The sequence below is a fragment of the Oncorhynchus nerka genome, unplaced genomic scaffold (assembly GCF_034236695.1).
Source record: "Oncorhynchus nerka isolate Pitt River unplaced genomic scaffold, Oner_Uvic_2.0 unplaced_scaffold_1226, whole genome shotgun sequence".
NCBI lineage: Eukaryota > Metazoa > Chordata > Actinopteri > Salmoniformes > Salmonidae > Oncorhynchus > Oncorhynchus nerka.
The window spans coordinates 1-15,841 of NW_027040108.1; the positions used below are offsets into that span (position 1 = coordinate 1).

Genomic DNA, 15,841 nt, shown 5'->3' on the forward strand with positions numbered 1-15,841 from the left:
ACCTGTCCCATCCTGACTGGTAGAGACTGGTCACCTGTCCCATCCTGACTGGTAGAACTAGTCACCTGTCCCATCCTGACTGGTAGAACTAGTCACCTGTCCCATCCTGACTGGTAGAACTAGTCACCTGTCCCATCCTGACCGGTAGAACTAGTCACCTGTACCATCCTGACTAGTAGAACTAGTCACCTGACCTCTTAAGTGTTTAAAACCACACCCCTGAGTCTTCACTGGGTTAATTGGTGTTTAAAAACCACACCCCCTGGAGGTCTTCACTGGGTTAATTGGTGTTTAAAAACCACACCCCCTGGAGGTCTTCACTGGGTTAATTGGTGTTTAAAAACCACACACCCTGGAGGTCTTCACTGGGTTAATTGGTGTTTAAAACCACACCCCCTGGAGGTCTTCACTGGGTTAATTGGTGTTTAAAACCACACCCCTGGAGGTCTTCACTGGGTTAATTGGTGTTTAAAAACCACACCCCCCTGGAGGTCTTCACTGGAGTTAATTGGTGTTTAAAAGCCACACACCCCTGGAGGTCTTCACTGGGTTGGTGGTGTTTAAAAACCACACCCCTGGAGGGTCTTCACTGGGTTGGTGGTGTTTAAAAACCACACCCCTGGAGGTCTTCACTGGGTTAATTGGTGTTTAAAACCACACCCCCTGGAGGTCTTCACTGGGTTAGTGGTGTTTAAAACCACACACCCCTGGAGAGGTCTTCACTGGGTTAATTGGTGTTTAAAAACCACACCCCCTGGAGGTCTTCACCGGGTTAATTGTTGCCGCTACAAATGAATTCAACAGCAGTTCTTGTCTCTGTCGTGATTCATCTTGTTTTTAAGTGTTTCCCCTACCTCCTGTCAGGACCTGACCGAGTGGAAGCTCCGGCGGCACAGGTCTACCTGTGACCTGCGGAGGAAGATGCAGGAGAGGGATAACATCGTCCTGATGGCCAACGCAGGGGTCGGTACAGTCGGGACGTTCAAGAGTCTGCAAGAGGACCGGTAAGGGGACGGACATGGAAGACAGACTTAAAGAGGGATAACATCGTCCTGATGGCCAACACTTCCCACACTGCCCCTACTCGGATGGTATCGCGCCGTCCCAACCTTCGCTCTCTCTCCCCCGCTACTCTCTCCTCTTCCATCCTATCATCTCTTCCCTCTGCTCAAACCTTCTCCAACCTATCTCCTGATTCTGCCTCCTCAACCCTCCTCTCCTCCCTTTCTGCATCCTTTGACTCTCTATGTCCCTATCCTCCAGGCCGGCTCGGTCCTCCCTCCCGCTCCGTGGCTCGACGACTCATTGCGAGCTCACAGAACAGGGCTCGGGCAGCCGAGCGGAAATGGAGGAAACCCCGCCCTCCCTGCGGACCTGGCATCCTTTCACTCCCTCCTCTCTACATTTTCCTCTTCTGTCTCTGCTGCTAAAGCCACTTTCTACCACTCTAAATTCCAAGCATCAGCCTCTAACCCTAGGAAGCTCTTTGCCACCTTCTCCTCACTCCTGAACCCCCCCCCCCTCTCTGCAGATGACTTCGTCAACCATTTTGAAAAGAAGGTCGACATCCGATCCTCGTTTGCTAAGTCCAAGCGACACCGCTGGTTCTGCTCACACTGCCCTACCCTGTGCTCTGACCTCTTTCTCCCCTCTCTCTCCAGATGAAATCTCGCGTCTTGTGACGGCCGACGCCCAACAACCTGCCCGCTTGACCCTATCCCCTCCTCTCTTCTCAGACCATTTCTGGAGACCTTCTCCCTTGCCTCACCTCGCTCATCAACTCATCCCTGACCGCTGGCTACGTCCCTTCCGTCTTCAAGAGAGCGAGAGTTGCACCCCTTCTGAAAAAAACCTACACTCGATCCTCCGATGTCAACAACTACAGACCAGTATCCTTCTTTCTTTTCTCTCCAAAACTCTTGAACGTGCCGTCCTTGGCCAGCTCTCCGCTATCTCTCAGAATGACCTTCTTGATCCAAATCAGTCAGGTTTCAAGACTAGTCATTCAACTGAGACTGCTTTCTTCTCTGTATCACGGAGGGCGCTCCGCACTGCTAAAGCTAACTCTCTCTCCTCTGCTCTCATCCTTCTAGACCTATCGGCTGCCTTCGATACTGTGAACCATCAGATCCTCCTCTCCACCCTCTCCAGTTGGGCATCTCCGGCGGCCCGGCCCACGCTTGGATTGCGTCCTACCTGACAGGTCGCTCCTACCAGGTGGCGTGGCGAGAATCTGTCTCCTCACCACGTGCTCTCACCACTGGCGTCCCCCAGGGCTCTGTTCTAGGCCCTCTCCTATTCTGCTATACACCAAGTCACTTGGCTCTGTCATAACCTCACATGGTCTCTCCTATCATTGCTATGCAGACGACACACAATTAATCTTCTCCTTTCCCCCTTCTGACGACCAGGTGGCGAATCGCATCTCTGCATGTCTGGCAGACATATCCAGTGTGGATGACGGATCACCACCTCAAGCTGAACCTCGGCAAGACGGAGCTGCTCTTCCTCCCGGGGAAGGACTGCCCGTTCCATGATCTCGCCATCACGGTTGACAACTCCATTGTGTCCTCCTCCCAGAGCGCTAAGAACCTTGGCGTGATCCTGGACAACACCCTGTTGTTCTCAAATAACATCAAAGACGGTGGCCCGTTCCTGTAGGTTCATGCTCTACAACATCCGCGGAAATGCATCCCTGCCTCACAGGAAGCGCGCAGGTCTAATCCAGGCACTTGTCATCTCCCGTCTGGATTACTGCAACTCGCTGTTGGCTGGGCTCCCTGCCTGTGCCATTAAACCCTACAACTCATCCAGAACGCCGCAGCCCGTCTGGTGTTCAACCTTCCCAAGTTCTCTCACGTCACCCCGCTCCTCCGCTCCCTCCACTGGCTTCCAGTTGAAGCTCGCATCCGCTACAAGACCATGGTGCTTGCCTACGGAGCTGTGGGGAACGGCACCTCAGTACCTCCAGGCTCTGATCAGGCCCTACACCCAAACAAGGGCACTGCGTTCATCCACCTCTGGCCTGCTCGCCTCCCTACCACTGAGGAAGTACAGTTCCCGCTCAGCCCAGTCAAAACTGTTCGCTGCTCTGGCCTTTAATGGTGGAACAAACTCCCTCACGACGCCAGGACAGCGGAGTCAATCACACCACCTTCCGGAGTACCTGAAACCCCACCTCTTTAAGGAATACCTAGGATAGGATAAAGTAATCCCTCTCACCCCCTCCCCTGAAAAGATTTAGATGCACTATTGTAAAGTGGCAGTTCCACTGGATGTCATAAGGTGAACGCACCAATTTGTAAGTCGCTCTGGATAAGAGCGTCTGCTAAATGACTTAAATGTAAATGTTAAATCACTTTATAGTAGTGTGTATGTGGGTGTGTGTGTGTGGGTGTATGTGGATGTGTGTGTGTGTGTGTGTGTGTGTGTGTGTGTGGATGCCCACCCATTCTGCTGTGACATGATCATCACTATTCATATGTTTCCTCTCTTCATCTGGTATCACAGGGAAGAGGATGAGGAGTCCCTATGCAGCAATGGCCACAAGGTCTCTCCGTCCAGCTCGTTCAAGGAGGGTTCCCTGGTGCTACGACCCCACACCAGAGCTCCGCTGGCCCTCAGCTCCTCCGTGGAGTCACCCTATAGCCCCGTAGCGTCGGAACCCTTCACCGCCCCCAGCGTAACCCTCCAGGGACCCCGGAGCCGTGCCCCAATCAGAGCCCCTCGTCCCTAGGGAGGAGTCACACCGTAGAGCCAGACGGAGCTGGAGGATTGGTCACTTTCCCCAACTCTGCCTCTCCCATCTCCTCCCAGACCAGACCATCTCTAGCCCAGCTCTCTTCATCTCCACTGGACGAGACCACAGCGTCTCCTTGCTCAAACGGGATCCCGACGACCCTCCCTGGATCTAGCTCCAGTCTTACTATTGGTACCAGTTCTTCTCTAACTACCTCTGACCTGGTGAACGGTACCGGCTCTAACTAACCAGCGGTACAGGCTCTAACCTAACCAGCGGTACCGGCTCTAACCCTAACCAGCGGAACCGGCCCCTGTGCCTCCATGGACATCCCAGACCCACCCTCCTCTCTACTGTAGGAGTCCCTGACCTCGGTGGGAGCCCGGGTCATGTCTCCAGCTCCCCAGCAGCAGAAGCTTCCCTCTACAGGTACAGCTCCAGGGCTCCGGGAGGAAGAGGAAGGGGAGGGGCATCCTCTCTCCCAGGGGATACCGCCGGTCTGAGGGCTCTTCGTCCTGCCTCTCTGCCGGCTTCACCCCCCCGCCGTTTGAGCCAAGTCCTCCAGAGTGTCCTCGCTACCCAGGCTCTACAATGTGAGGAATGCCTCTGGCCCCCACCCTCCCCGTCTCTCCCTCTTTCTGTCTCTGTGTGACTAATGCCCCCTTCATCTGTACAGTGTTTCAGTACCTCTGTCCCCCCTCCCTCTGTCCCCCCTCCCTCTGTCTCTGTGTGACTAATGCCCCCTCCCTCTGTCTCTCCCTCTCTCTCTGTGACTAATGCCCCCTTCATTTGTACAGTGTGTTTCAGTACCTCTGTCCCCCTCCCTCTGTCCCCCCTCCCTCTGTCTCTGTGTGACTAATGCCCCCTCCCTCTGTCTCTCCCTCCTCTGTCTCTGTGACCTAATGCCCCTTTAATTTGTACAGTGTGTTTCAGTACCTCTGTCCCTCCCTCCCTCTGTCCCTCCCTCCCTCTGTCTCTCTGTGATTAATGCCCCCTTCATTTGTACAGTGTGTTTCAGTACCTCTGTCCCCCCTCCCTCTGTCTCTCTGTGACTAATGCCCCCTCCCTCTGTCCCTCCCCTCCCTCTGTCCCCCTCCCTCTGTCTCTGTGACTAATGCCCCTTCATTTGTACAGTGTGTTTCAGTATTATTCAGTTCTTCTGCAGGTTGTACACTGCGTCTCTTGTGATTGGATGCTCCGTGTTCACTGTCTGTATCTAAATACTACTGCCTCCCTTCAATGTGTGCTTGGTGCCTGTAGTTCTCCTTGGTAGTAAGTGGAGGGAGGTGTTTGTGGTCTTTGTACTTGTAGTTCTCCCTGGTAGTGTGTGGGTGGTCTTGGTACTTGTAGTTCTTCTTGGTAGTAGGTGGAGGGGAGAATTGTGTGTGTCTTGGTACTTGTAGTTCTCCTTGGTAGTATGTAGAGGGAGAGGTGTGTGTGGTCTTGTTACCGTGTGCTTCCTGATCCTCTTCCATCTCCTATGAATAATGCAGTAGTATAACAGACTGCTGCCTGACTCACTGCCCAGCCCTGAGGCCCAATGGCACCTAATCCCTATAGGGGCGGCAGGTAGCCTAGTGGTTAGAGGGCGGCAGGTAGCCTAGTGGTTAGAGGGGCGGCAGGTGGCCTGGTGGTTGGGGCGGCAGGTAGCCTGAGTGGTTAGAGGGGCGGCAGGTAGCTGAGTGGTTGGGGGGCGGCGGTGCAACCCTAGTGGTTAGGGGGGGCGGCAGGTAGCCTGGTGGTTAGAGGGGGCGGCAGGGTAGCCTAGTGGTTGGGGGGCGGCAGGTAGCCTGTGGTTGGGGGGCGGCAGGTGGCCCTAGTGGTTAGAGCGTTGGGCCAGCAGCCTCTTTCCTGTATAGGGGCGGCAGGGTGGCCTAGTGGTTAGAGCGTTGGGCCTGCCCTGTTCCCTATATAGAGGCGGCAGGTAGCCTGAGTGGTTAGAGGGGGGCGGCAGGTAGCCTAGTGGTTAGGGGCGGCAGGTAGCCCTAGTGGTTAGAGGGGCGGCAGGTAGCCTGTTCCCTATATATGGGGACGCAGGTAGCCTAGTGGTTAGAGCGTTGGGCCTGCCCTGTTCCTATATAGGGCCGCAGGTAGCCTAGTGGTTAGAGGGGCCGGCAGGTAGCCTAGTGGTTAGAGGGCCGGCAGGTAGCCTAGCGGTTAGGGGGCGGCAGGTAGCCTGCGGTTAGAGGGGCCGGCAGGTAGCCTAGCGGTTAGGGGGGCCGGCAGGTAACCTAGCGGTTAGAGGGCAGGTAGCCTGCGCGGTTAGAGGGGGCCGCAGGTAGCCTAGCGGTTAGAGGGGACGCAGGTAGCCCTAAGCGGTTAGAGGGCCGCAGGTAGCCCTAGCGGTTAGAGGGGGCCGCAGGTAGCCTAGCGGTTAGAGGGCGCAGGTAGCCCTAGCGGTTAGAGAGCCGCAGGTAGCCTAGCGGTTAGAGGGGGCCGCCCAGGTAGCCTAGCGGTTAGGGGGCCGCAGGTAGCCTAGCGGTTAGAGGGCCGCAGGTAGCCTAGCGGTTAGAGGGGGCAGGTAGCCTAGCGGTTAGAGGGCCGCAGGTAGCCCTAGCGGTTAGAGGGGGCCGCAGGTAGCCTAGCGGTTAGAGGGGCGCAGGTAGCCTAGCGGTTAGAGGGGCGGCAGGTAGCCTAGCGGTTAGAGGGCGGCAGGTAGCCTAGCGGTTAGAGCGTTGGGCCCAGCACCCTGTTCCCTATATAGGGCGGCAGGTAGCCTAGCGGTTAGAGCGTTGGTCAGCACCCTGTTCCCTATATGGGCGGCAGGTAACCTAGTGGTTGGGCGTTGTGCTAGTGACAGGTAGCCCCTGATGGTTAGAGCGTTGGGCCAGCACCTGTTCCCTATAGGGCCGCAGGTAGCCTAGTGGTTAGAGCGTTGGGCCAGCAGCCTGTTCCCTATAGGGCGGCAGGTAGCCTGGTGGTTAGAGGCGGCAGGTAGCCTGGTGGTTAGAGCGTTGGGCCCAGCACCCTGTTCCCTATATAGGGCGAGCAGGCCTTCCTAGTGGTTAGAGCGTTGGGCCTGCAGCCTGTTTCCTATATAGGGCGGCAGGTAGCCTAGTGGTTAGAGGGGCGGCAGGTAGCCCTGGCGGTTAGGGGGCCGGCCAGGTAGCCCTAGCGGTTAGAGGGGGCCGGCAGGTAGCCACAAGCGGTTAGAGGGGCCGGCAGGTAGCCTAGCGGTTAGAGGGCCGGCAGGTAGCTAGCGGTTAGAGGGGGCCGGCAGGTAGCCTAGCGGTTAGAGGGGCCGACAGGTAGCCTAGCGGTTAGAGGGCGGCAGGTAGCCTAGCAGTTAGAGGGCGGCAGGTAGCCTAGCGGTTAGAGGGGGCGGCAGGTAGCCTAGCGGTTAGAGGGCGACAGGTAGCCTAGCGGTTAGAGGGGGCGGCAGGTAGCCTGGCGGTTAGAGCGTTGGGCCGGTAACCGAAGGTCGCTGGTGTAATACCCGAGCAGACCAGGTGAAAAACCTGTCAATGTGCCCTTGAGCAAAGCACTTCATCCTAATTTTCTCCAGGGACACAACACATTACACTGCACCTATCATACTACTATGACTGACCCCTGTAAAACAACACCTGTCATACTACTATGACTGACCCTGTAAAACAACACCCTATCGTACTACTGACTGACCCTGTAAAACTCTGCCCTGTCTTCTACCTACACAGTTGGAAGACTGCTCCCCTCCGCCCCCAGAAAATGGTCACTATCTCAGAGGTGTGTCAGGGCTCAGCCCTGGGCCACAGCCAATCAGAGCAGTGTGAACCAGGAAGTAGAGGACGGTGGGGGTCAGACCCAGCCCTCCATCCTGAAGAACAGAGGGTTCCTGGACCTGCCACCCACCCCAAACCCCTTACCCCCTTCTCTCCTGCCCAGCCTCCTGTCTCAGTCAGACAGAATGGCTCTGTCAGGTGAGCTCAACAGTCTGTTACCTGTGTAACACATCATCTGTACCTGCCCGTCTCTCTCTGAGCACGTCCTGTCATAATTAGGGCCAGAGTTTTACCCAACTTTTTATTTCACCTTTTATTTAACCCAGGTAGGGCCAGTTGAGAACAAGTTCTCATTTTACAACTGCGACCTGGTCAAGATAAAGAAAAGCAGTGCGATACAGAAGTAACACATTGAATAAACAAACGTAGTCAATAACACAATAGGAAAGTCAGTGTTTGCACATGAGGTAGGACAAGGGAGGAAGGCAATAAAAGAGGCCACTGTGGTGAAAAATTACAATATAGCAATTACACTGGGTGGTAGATGTTGCAGAAGATATATGTGCAAGTATTGAGATACTGGGGTGCAAAGGAGCATAATACAAATTTGGGGGATGAGGTAGTTGGTTGGGCTATTTACAGATTAGCTGTGTAGAGGTGAGCTGCTCTGACAGCTGATGCTTAAAGTTAGTGAGGGAGATATGAGTCTCCAGCTGCAGTGATTTTTTTGCAGTTCGTTCCAGTCATTGGCAGCAGAGAACTGGAAGGAAAGGCGGCCAAGGAGGAATTGGCTTTGGAGGTGACAGTGAGATATACCTGCTGGAGCGCGTGCTATGGTGACCAATGAGCTGAGATAAGGCGGGGCTTTACATAGCATGAACTTATAGATGACCTGGAGCCAGTGGGTTTGGTGACAAATATGTAGCGGGCCTGCCAGCGGGGCGTACAGGTCGCAGTGGTGTGTAGTATATGGGGCTTTGGTGACAAAACGGATGACATTGTGAAAGACTGCATCCAGTTTGCTGAGTAGAGTGTTGGAGGCTATTTTATAGATGACATCACCGAAGTCGAGGATCGGTAGGATGGTCAGTTGTACAAGGGTATGTTTGGCAGCATGAGTGTAGGATGCTTTGTTGCGAAATAGGAAGCCAATTCTAGATTTAATTTTGGATTGGAGATGTGTAAGATGTTTAATGTGAATCTGGAAGGAGAGTTTAGTCTAACCAGACATCTAGGTATTTGTAGTTGGTATTTGGTAGACATATATTTGTAGACATATTCTAAGTCCGAACGGTCCAGAGTAGTGATGCTAGACGGGCGGGCAGTGATCGGTTGAAGAGCATTCCCCTGAACTTTTTTTTTTTTTTTTCAGAGTTTGTGCTACAGGATGCTAATTTCTGTTAAAAGGCTAGCCTTTGCTTTCCTAACTGCCTGTGTATATTGGTTCCTAACTTCCCTGAAAAGTTGCATCTCGCGGGGGGCTATTCGATGCTAATGCAGTAAGCCACAGGATGTTTTTGTGCTGGTCGAGGGCAGTCAGGTCTGGAGTGAACCAAGGGCTATATCTGTTCCTAGTTTTACATTTTTTGAACGGGGCATGCTTATTTAAGTTGGTGAGTTAAGTATTTTAAAAGAATAACCAGGTATCCTCTATTGATGGGTTGAGGTCAATATCCTTACAGGAGACCCGGGCCAGGTCGATTAAAAAAACCTGCTCTCAGAAGTGTTTCAGAGTGTTTGACAGTGATGAGTGGAGGTCGCTTGACTGCAGACTCATTACGGATGCAGGCAATGAGGCAGTGGTCACGGAGATCCCTGGTTGAGTACAGTAGAGATGTATTTAGAGAGCAGGTTGGTCAGGATATCTATGAGGGTGCCCGTGTTTACGGTTTGGAGTTGCACCTTGTAGGGTAATTGATAATTTGTGTAAGATTGAAATTATCTAGTTTAGATTGCAGGACGTTCAGATTGTCCCAGTTTAGGTCACCTAACAGTACGAGCTCTGAAGATAGATGGGGAAATCAATTCACCTCTGGTGTCCAAAACAGCTGAGGCCCAGTTTAGGTCACCTAACAGTACGAGCTCTGAAGATAGATGGGGGAAATCAATTCACCTCTGGTGTCAGAGCACAGCTGGGGGCAGAAGGTGGTCTATATAGCAAGCAGCAACGGTGAGAGACTTTTTTTCTGAAAAGGTGGCGTTTTTAAAAGTAGAAGCTTGAATTGTTTGGGCACAGACCTGGATAGCATGACGGAACTCTAGGCTAGATCTGCAGTAGATTGCAACTCCGCCCCCTTTGGCAGTTCTATCTTGTTGGAAAATGTTGTTATAGTTAGGGATGGAAATTTCAGGGTTTTTGTCTTCCTAAGCCAGGATTGACACGGCTAGGACATCAGGGTGGGCAGAGTGTGCTGAAGCAGGGAATAAAACAAATTTAGGGGAGGAGGCTTCTGATGTTAACATGAACCAAAGGCTTTTACGGTTACAGAAGTTAACAGATGAGAGCACCTGGGGAATGGGAGTGGAGCTAGGGGCTGTAAGGCCTGGGTTAACCTCTACATCACTAGAGGAGGAGTAGGGTAAGGGTATGGCTAAAGGCTATAAGAACTGGTCGTCTAGTGTGTTCGGAACATAGTAAAAGGAGCAGGTTTCTGGGAGCTGAAGAATAGATTCAAGGCATAATATACAGACAAGGATGTTCAAGGATGTGAACACAATGGAGGTAAACCTAGGCATTGTGTGATGAGGTTTTGTCTCTAGAGACACCATTTAAACCAGGTGGGAGGTGGAACAGGGTTGAACCTGCCCGTGTGTAGTGCAGGGTTGAACCTGTGTGTGTGTGTGTGGGGGGGGTGCAGGGTTGAACCTGTGTGTGTGTGTGTGCAGGGTTGAACCTGTGTGTGTGTGTGTGTGTGTGGGGGGTGCAGGGTTGAACCTGTGTGTGCCAGGGGTGGGGGGTGGTCTGGTTTCGTGGCACATCGAATCTCCAGGTGTCACCTTCACCTTGTGTCTCCTCCTCAGGTACGTCACAGTGACAGAGTGGAGTCTCACCTTGAAGATTAACAGTCGACCACACTTTGGTTTCAACACTCACTGGGACTCGACAGGAGCAAGAGTCGGAGGCATCCAACCAGGTGAGAGTCCTCCTTCAGGGATGGATGGGGACACGTTATGTCCTGTGTACAGTGTTGTTGTTAGCATTAGTTGTAATCCAATAAGAGTTTAGTAGGTAAGATGTCAACAGAAATGTAGTTGTAATCCAATAAGAGCTTACCAAAGTAGGTAAGATGTCAAAAGAAATGTAGTTGTAATCCAATAAGAGCTTAGTAGGTAAGATGTCAACAGAAATGTAGTTGTAATCCAATAAGAGCTTAGTAGGTAAGATGTCAACAGAAATGTAGTTGTAATCCAATGAGAGCTTAGTAGGTAAGATGTCAACAGAAATGTAGTTGTAATCCAATAAGAGTTTAGTAGGTAAGATGTCAACAGAAATGTAGCAACAACAGTAAGTAATGGATGAATAGAAGTTTGAACAAACAGATTCATATTTATCTTTTGGGGGGGATATGTTTTAGTCTAAAGGTGTCTTGGTGCTAGAAACGGTTGAATTGACTGTGGCTGGGTCATTAGTGAGGACATAATGGTTGTTCCTTCGATGTCCATTACCTACAGTACAGGGAGATATTCATGAATGTTTAAACAGACCTGTGAGAGGTGTGACTTACCCTGCAACAGAGACCTAGTCAGAACCCCTCTGGATATCTGTAATCAGGAGATCTATAACCTTACTGTTCCTCGGTCAGGTGTGGCTGGAAATACCATCTACTACTGGCCTGTAGCTCCTCTCTCTCCTGCTGTCCTGTAGCTCCTCTCTCTCTCTACTACTGTCCTGTAGCTCCTCTCTCTCTACTGCTGTCCGGTAGCTCCTCTCTCTCTCCCTCTACTGCTGTCCTGTAGCTCCTCTCTCTCTCCCTCTGCTGCTGTCCTGTAGCCCCTCTCTCTCTCCTGCTGTCCTGTAGCTCCTCTCCCTCTCTCTACTGCTGTCCTGTAGCCCCTCTCTCTCTACTGCTGTCCTGTAGCTCCTCTCTCTCTCCCTCTACTGCTGTCCTGTAGCCCCTCTCTCTCTACTGCTGTCCTGTAGCTCCTCTCTCTCTCTCTCTCTCTCTCTCCTGTAGCTCCTCTCTCTCTCTCCTGCTGTCCTGTAGCTCCTCTCTCTCTACTGCTGTCCTGTAGCTCCTCTCTACTGCTGTCCTGTAGCTCCTCTCTACTGCTGTCCTGTAGCCCCTCTCTCTCTACTGCTGTCCTGTAGCTCCTCTCTCTCTCTCTCTCTCTCTCTCTCTCCTGTAGCTCCTCTCTCTCTCTCTCTCTCCTGCTGGCCTGTAGCTCCTCTCTCTCTCTCTCTACTGCTGTCGTGTAGCTCCTGCTGGCCTGTAGCTCCTCTCTCTACTACTGTCCTGTAGCTCCTCTCTCTCTCTCTACTGCTGTCCTGTAGCTCCTCTCTCTCTCTACTACTGTCTGTAGCTCTCTCTCTCTACTACTGTCCTGTAGCTCCTCTCTCTCTACTACTGTCCTGTAGCTCCTCTCTCTCTCTACTACTGTCCTGTAGCTCCTCTCTCTCTCTACTACTGTCCTGTAGCTCCTCTCTCTCTACTACTGTCCTGTAGCTCCTCTCTCTCTCTACTACTGTCCTGTCTCGTCCTGTAGCTCCTCTCTCTCTCTACTGCCGGTGCTCCTCTCTCTCTCTACTGCTGTCCTGTAGCTCCTCTCTCTCTCTCTACTGCTGTCCTGTAGCTCCTCTCTCTCTCTCTACTGCTGTCCTGTAGCTCCTCTCTCTCTCTCTACTGCTGTCCTGTAGCTCCTCTCTCTCTCTCTACTGCTGTCCTGTAGCTCCTCTCTCTCTCTCTACTGCTGTCCTGTAGCTCCTCTCTCTCTCTCTACTGCTGTCCTGTAGCTCCTCTCTCTCTCTACTGCTGTCCTGTAGCTCCTCTCTCTCTCTACTGCTGTCCTGTAGCTCCTCTCTCTCTCTACTGCTGTCCTGTAGCTCCTCTCTCTCTCTACTGCTGTCCTGTAGCTCCTCTCTCTCTCTCTACTGCTGTCCTGTAGCTCCTCTCTCTCTCTCTCTCCTGCTGGCCTGTAGCTCCTCTCTCTCTCCCTCTACTGCTGTCCTGTAGCTCCTCTCTCTCTCCCTCTACTGCTGTCCTGTAGCCCCTCTCTCTCTCCTGCTGTCCTGTAGCTCCTCTCCCTCTCTCTACTGCTGTCCTGTAGCTCCTCTCTCTCTCCCTTTACTGCTGTCCTGTAGCCCCTCTCTCTCTACTGCTGTCCTGTAGCTCCTCTCTCTCTCTCTCTCTCTCCTGTAGCTCCTCTCTCTCTCTCTCTCTCTCCTGCTGTCCTGTAGCTCCTCTCTCTACTGCTGTCCTGTAGCTCCTCTCTACTGCTGTCCTGTAGCTCCTCTCTCTCTCTCTCTCCTGCTGGCCTGCTCCTCTCTCTCTCTCTCTACTGCTGTCGTGTAGCTCCCCTGCTGCTGTAGCTCCTCTCTCTACTACTGTCCTGTAGCTCTCTCTCTCTCTCTCTCTACTGCTGTCCTGTAGCTCCTCTCTCTCTACTACTGTCCTGTAGCTCCTCTCTCTCTCTACTACTGTCCTGTAGCTCCTCTCTCTCTCTACTACTGTCCTGTAGCTCCTCTCTCTCTCTACTACTGTCCTGTAGCTCCTCTCTCTCTCTACTGCTGTCCGGTAGCTCCTCTCTCTCTCTACTGCTGTCCTGTAGCTCCTCTCTCTCTCTCTACTGCTGTCCTGTGGCTCTCTCTCTCTCTCTACTGCTGTCCTGTAGCTCCTCTCTCTCTCTCTACTGCTGTCCTGTAGCTCCTCTCTCTCTCTACTGCTGTCCTGTAGCTCCTCTCTCTCTCTACTGCTGTCCTGTAGCTCCTCTCTCTCTCTACTGCTGTCCTGTAGCTCCTCTCTCTCTCTACTGCTGTCCTGTAGCTCCTCTCTCTCTCTACTGCTGTCCTGTAGCTCCTCTCTCTCTCTCTCTACTGCTGTCCTGTAGCTCCTCTCTCTCTCTCTCTCTGCTGTCCCTGTGGCTCTCTCTCTCTCCCTCTACTGCTGTCCTGTAGCTCCTCTCTCTCTCCCTCTACTGCTGTCCTGTAGCCCCTCTCTCTCTCCTGCTGTCCTGTAGCTCCTCTCCCTCTCTACTGCTGTCCTGTAGCCCCTCTCTCTCTACTGCTGTCCTGTAGCTCCTCTCTCTCTCCTTTACTGCTGTCCTGTAGCCTCTCTCTCTACTGCTGTCCTGTGGCTCCTCTCTCTCTCTCTCTCTCTCTCTCTCTCTCCTGTAGCCTCTCTCTCTCTCTCTCTCTCCTGCTGTCCCTGTGGCTCCTCTCTCTCTACTGCTGTCCTGCAGCTCCCTCTCTCTCTCTCTCTCCTGCTGGCCTGTGGCTCCTCTCTCTCTCTACTGCTGTCGTGTAGCTCCTGCTGGCCTGTAGCTCCTCTCTCTACTGCTGTCCTGTGGCTCCTCTCTCTCTCTACTGCTGTCCTGTAGCTCTCTCTCTCTCTACTACTGTCACTGTGCTCCTCTCTCTCTCTCTACTGCTGTCCTGTAGCTCCTCTCTCTCTCTCTACTACTGTCCTGTAGCTCCTCTCTCTCTCTACTACTGTCCTGTAGCTCCTCTCTCTCTACTACTGTCCTGTAGCTCCTCTCTCTCTACTACTGTCCTGTGGCTCCTCTCTCTCTACTGCTGTCCCAGTAGCTCCTCTCTCTCTCCCTCTACTGCTGTCCTGTAGCTCCTCTCTCTCTCCCTCTGCTGCTGTCCTGTAGCCCCTCTCTCTCCTGCTGTCCTGTAGCTCACTCTCCCTCTCTCTACTGCTGTCCCACTGTAGCCCCTCTCTCTCTACTGCTGTCCTGTAGCTCCTCTCTCTCTCCCTCTACTGCTGTCCTGTAGCCCCTCTCTCTCTACTGCTGTCCTGTAGCTCCTCTCTCTCTCTCTCTCTCTCTCTCTCTCCTGTAGCTCCTCTCTCTCTCTCTCTCTCCTGCTGTCCTGTAGCTCCTCTCTCTCTACTGCTGTCCTGTAGCTCCTCTCTACTGCTGTCCTGTAGCTCCTCTCTACTGCTGTCCTGTAGCTCCTCTCTACTGCTGTCCTGTAGCTCCTCTCTACTGCTGTCCTGTAGCTCCTCTCTCTCTCTACTACTGTCCTGTAGCTCCTCTCTCTCTACTACTGTCCTGTAGCTCCTCTCTCTCTACTACTGTCCTGTAGCTCCTCTCTCTCTCTACTACTGTCCTGTAGCTCCTCTCTCTCTCTACTACTGTCCTGTAGCTCCTCTCTCTCTACTACTGTCCTGTAGCTCCTCTCTCTCTCTCTGCTGTCCTGTAGCTCCTCTCTCTCTACTACTGTCCTGTAGCTCCTCTCTCTCTCTACTACTGTCCTGTAGCTCCTCTCTCTCTCTACTGCTGTCCTGTAGCTCCTCTCTCTCTCTCTACTGCTGTCCTGTAGCTCCTCTCTCTCTCTCTCCTGCTGTCCTGTAGCTCCTCTCTCTCTCTCTCTACTGCTGTCCTGTAGCTCCTCTCTCTCTCTACTGCTGTCCTGTAGCTCCTCTCTCTCTCTCTACTGCTGTCCTGTGCTCCTCTCTCTCTCTACTGCTGTCCTGTAGCTCCTCTCTCTCTCTACTGCTGTCCTGTAGCTCCTCTCTCTCTCTACTGCTGTCCTGTAGCTCCTCTCTCTCTCCTGCTGTCCTGTAGCTCCTCTCTCTCTCTACTGCTGTCCTGTAGCTCCTCTCTCTCTCTCTCTACTGCTGTCCTGTAGCTCCTCTCTCTCTCTCTCTCTGCTGGCCTGTGGCTCCTCTCTCTCCCCTACTGCTGTCCTGTAGCTCTCTCTCTCCCTCTACTGCTGTCCTGTGGCCCTCTCTCTCTCTGCTGTCCTGTAGCTCTCTCCCTCTCTCTACTGCTGTCCTGTAGCCCCTCTCTCTCTGCTGCTGTCCTGTAGCTCCTCTCTCTCTCCTTTACTGCTGTCCTGTAGCCCCTCTCTACTGCTGTCCTGGTGGCTCCTCTCTCTCTCTCTCTCTCTCCTGCTGTCCTGTAGCTCCTCTCTCTCTCTCTCTCTCTGCTGTCCTGTAGCTCCTCTCTACTGCTGTCCTGTGGCTCCTCTCTCTCTCTCTCCTGCTGGCCTGTGGCTCCTCTCTCTCTCTCTCTCTGCTGTCCTGTAGCTCCTGCTGGCCTGTGGCTCCTCTCTCTACTACTGTCCTGTGGCCTCTCTCTCTCTCTCTACTGCTGTCCTGTGGCTCCTCTCTCTTTCTCTACTGTCCTGTAGCTCCTCTCTCTCTCTACTACTGTCCTGTAGCTCTCTCTCTCTCTACTACTGTCCTGTAGCTCCTCTCTCTCTACTACTGTCCTGTAGCTCCTCTCTCTCTCT

At 53.1% G+C, this 15,841-nt stretch overlaps 1 pseudogene; it reads left to right on the forward strand.

Annotated features, from left to right (window-relative positions):
* The first annotated feature begins 831 nt into the window (after positions 1-831).
* The window catches only part of LOC135569062 (LIM domain only protein 7-like), a 46,842-nt pseudogene continuing 31,832 nt past the window's right edge, over positions 832-15,841 (forward strand).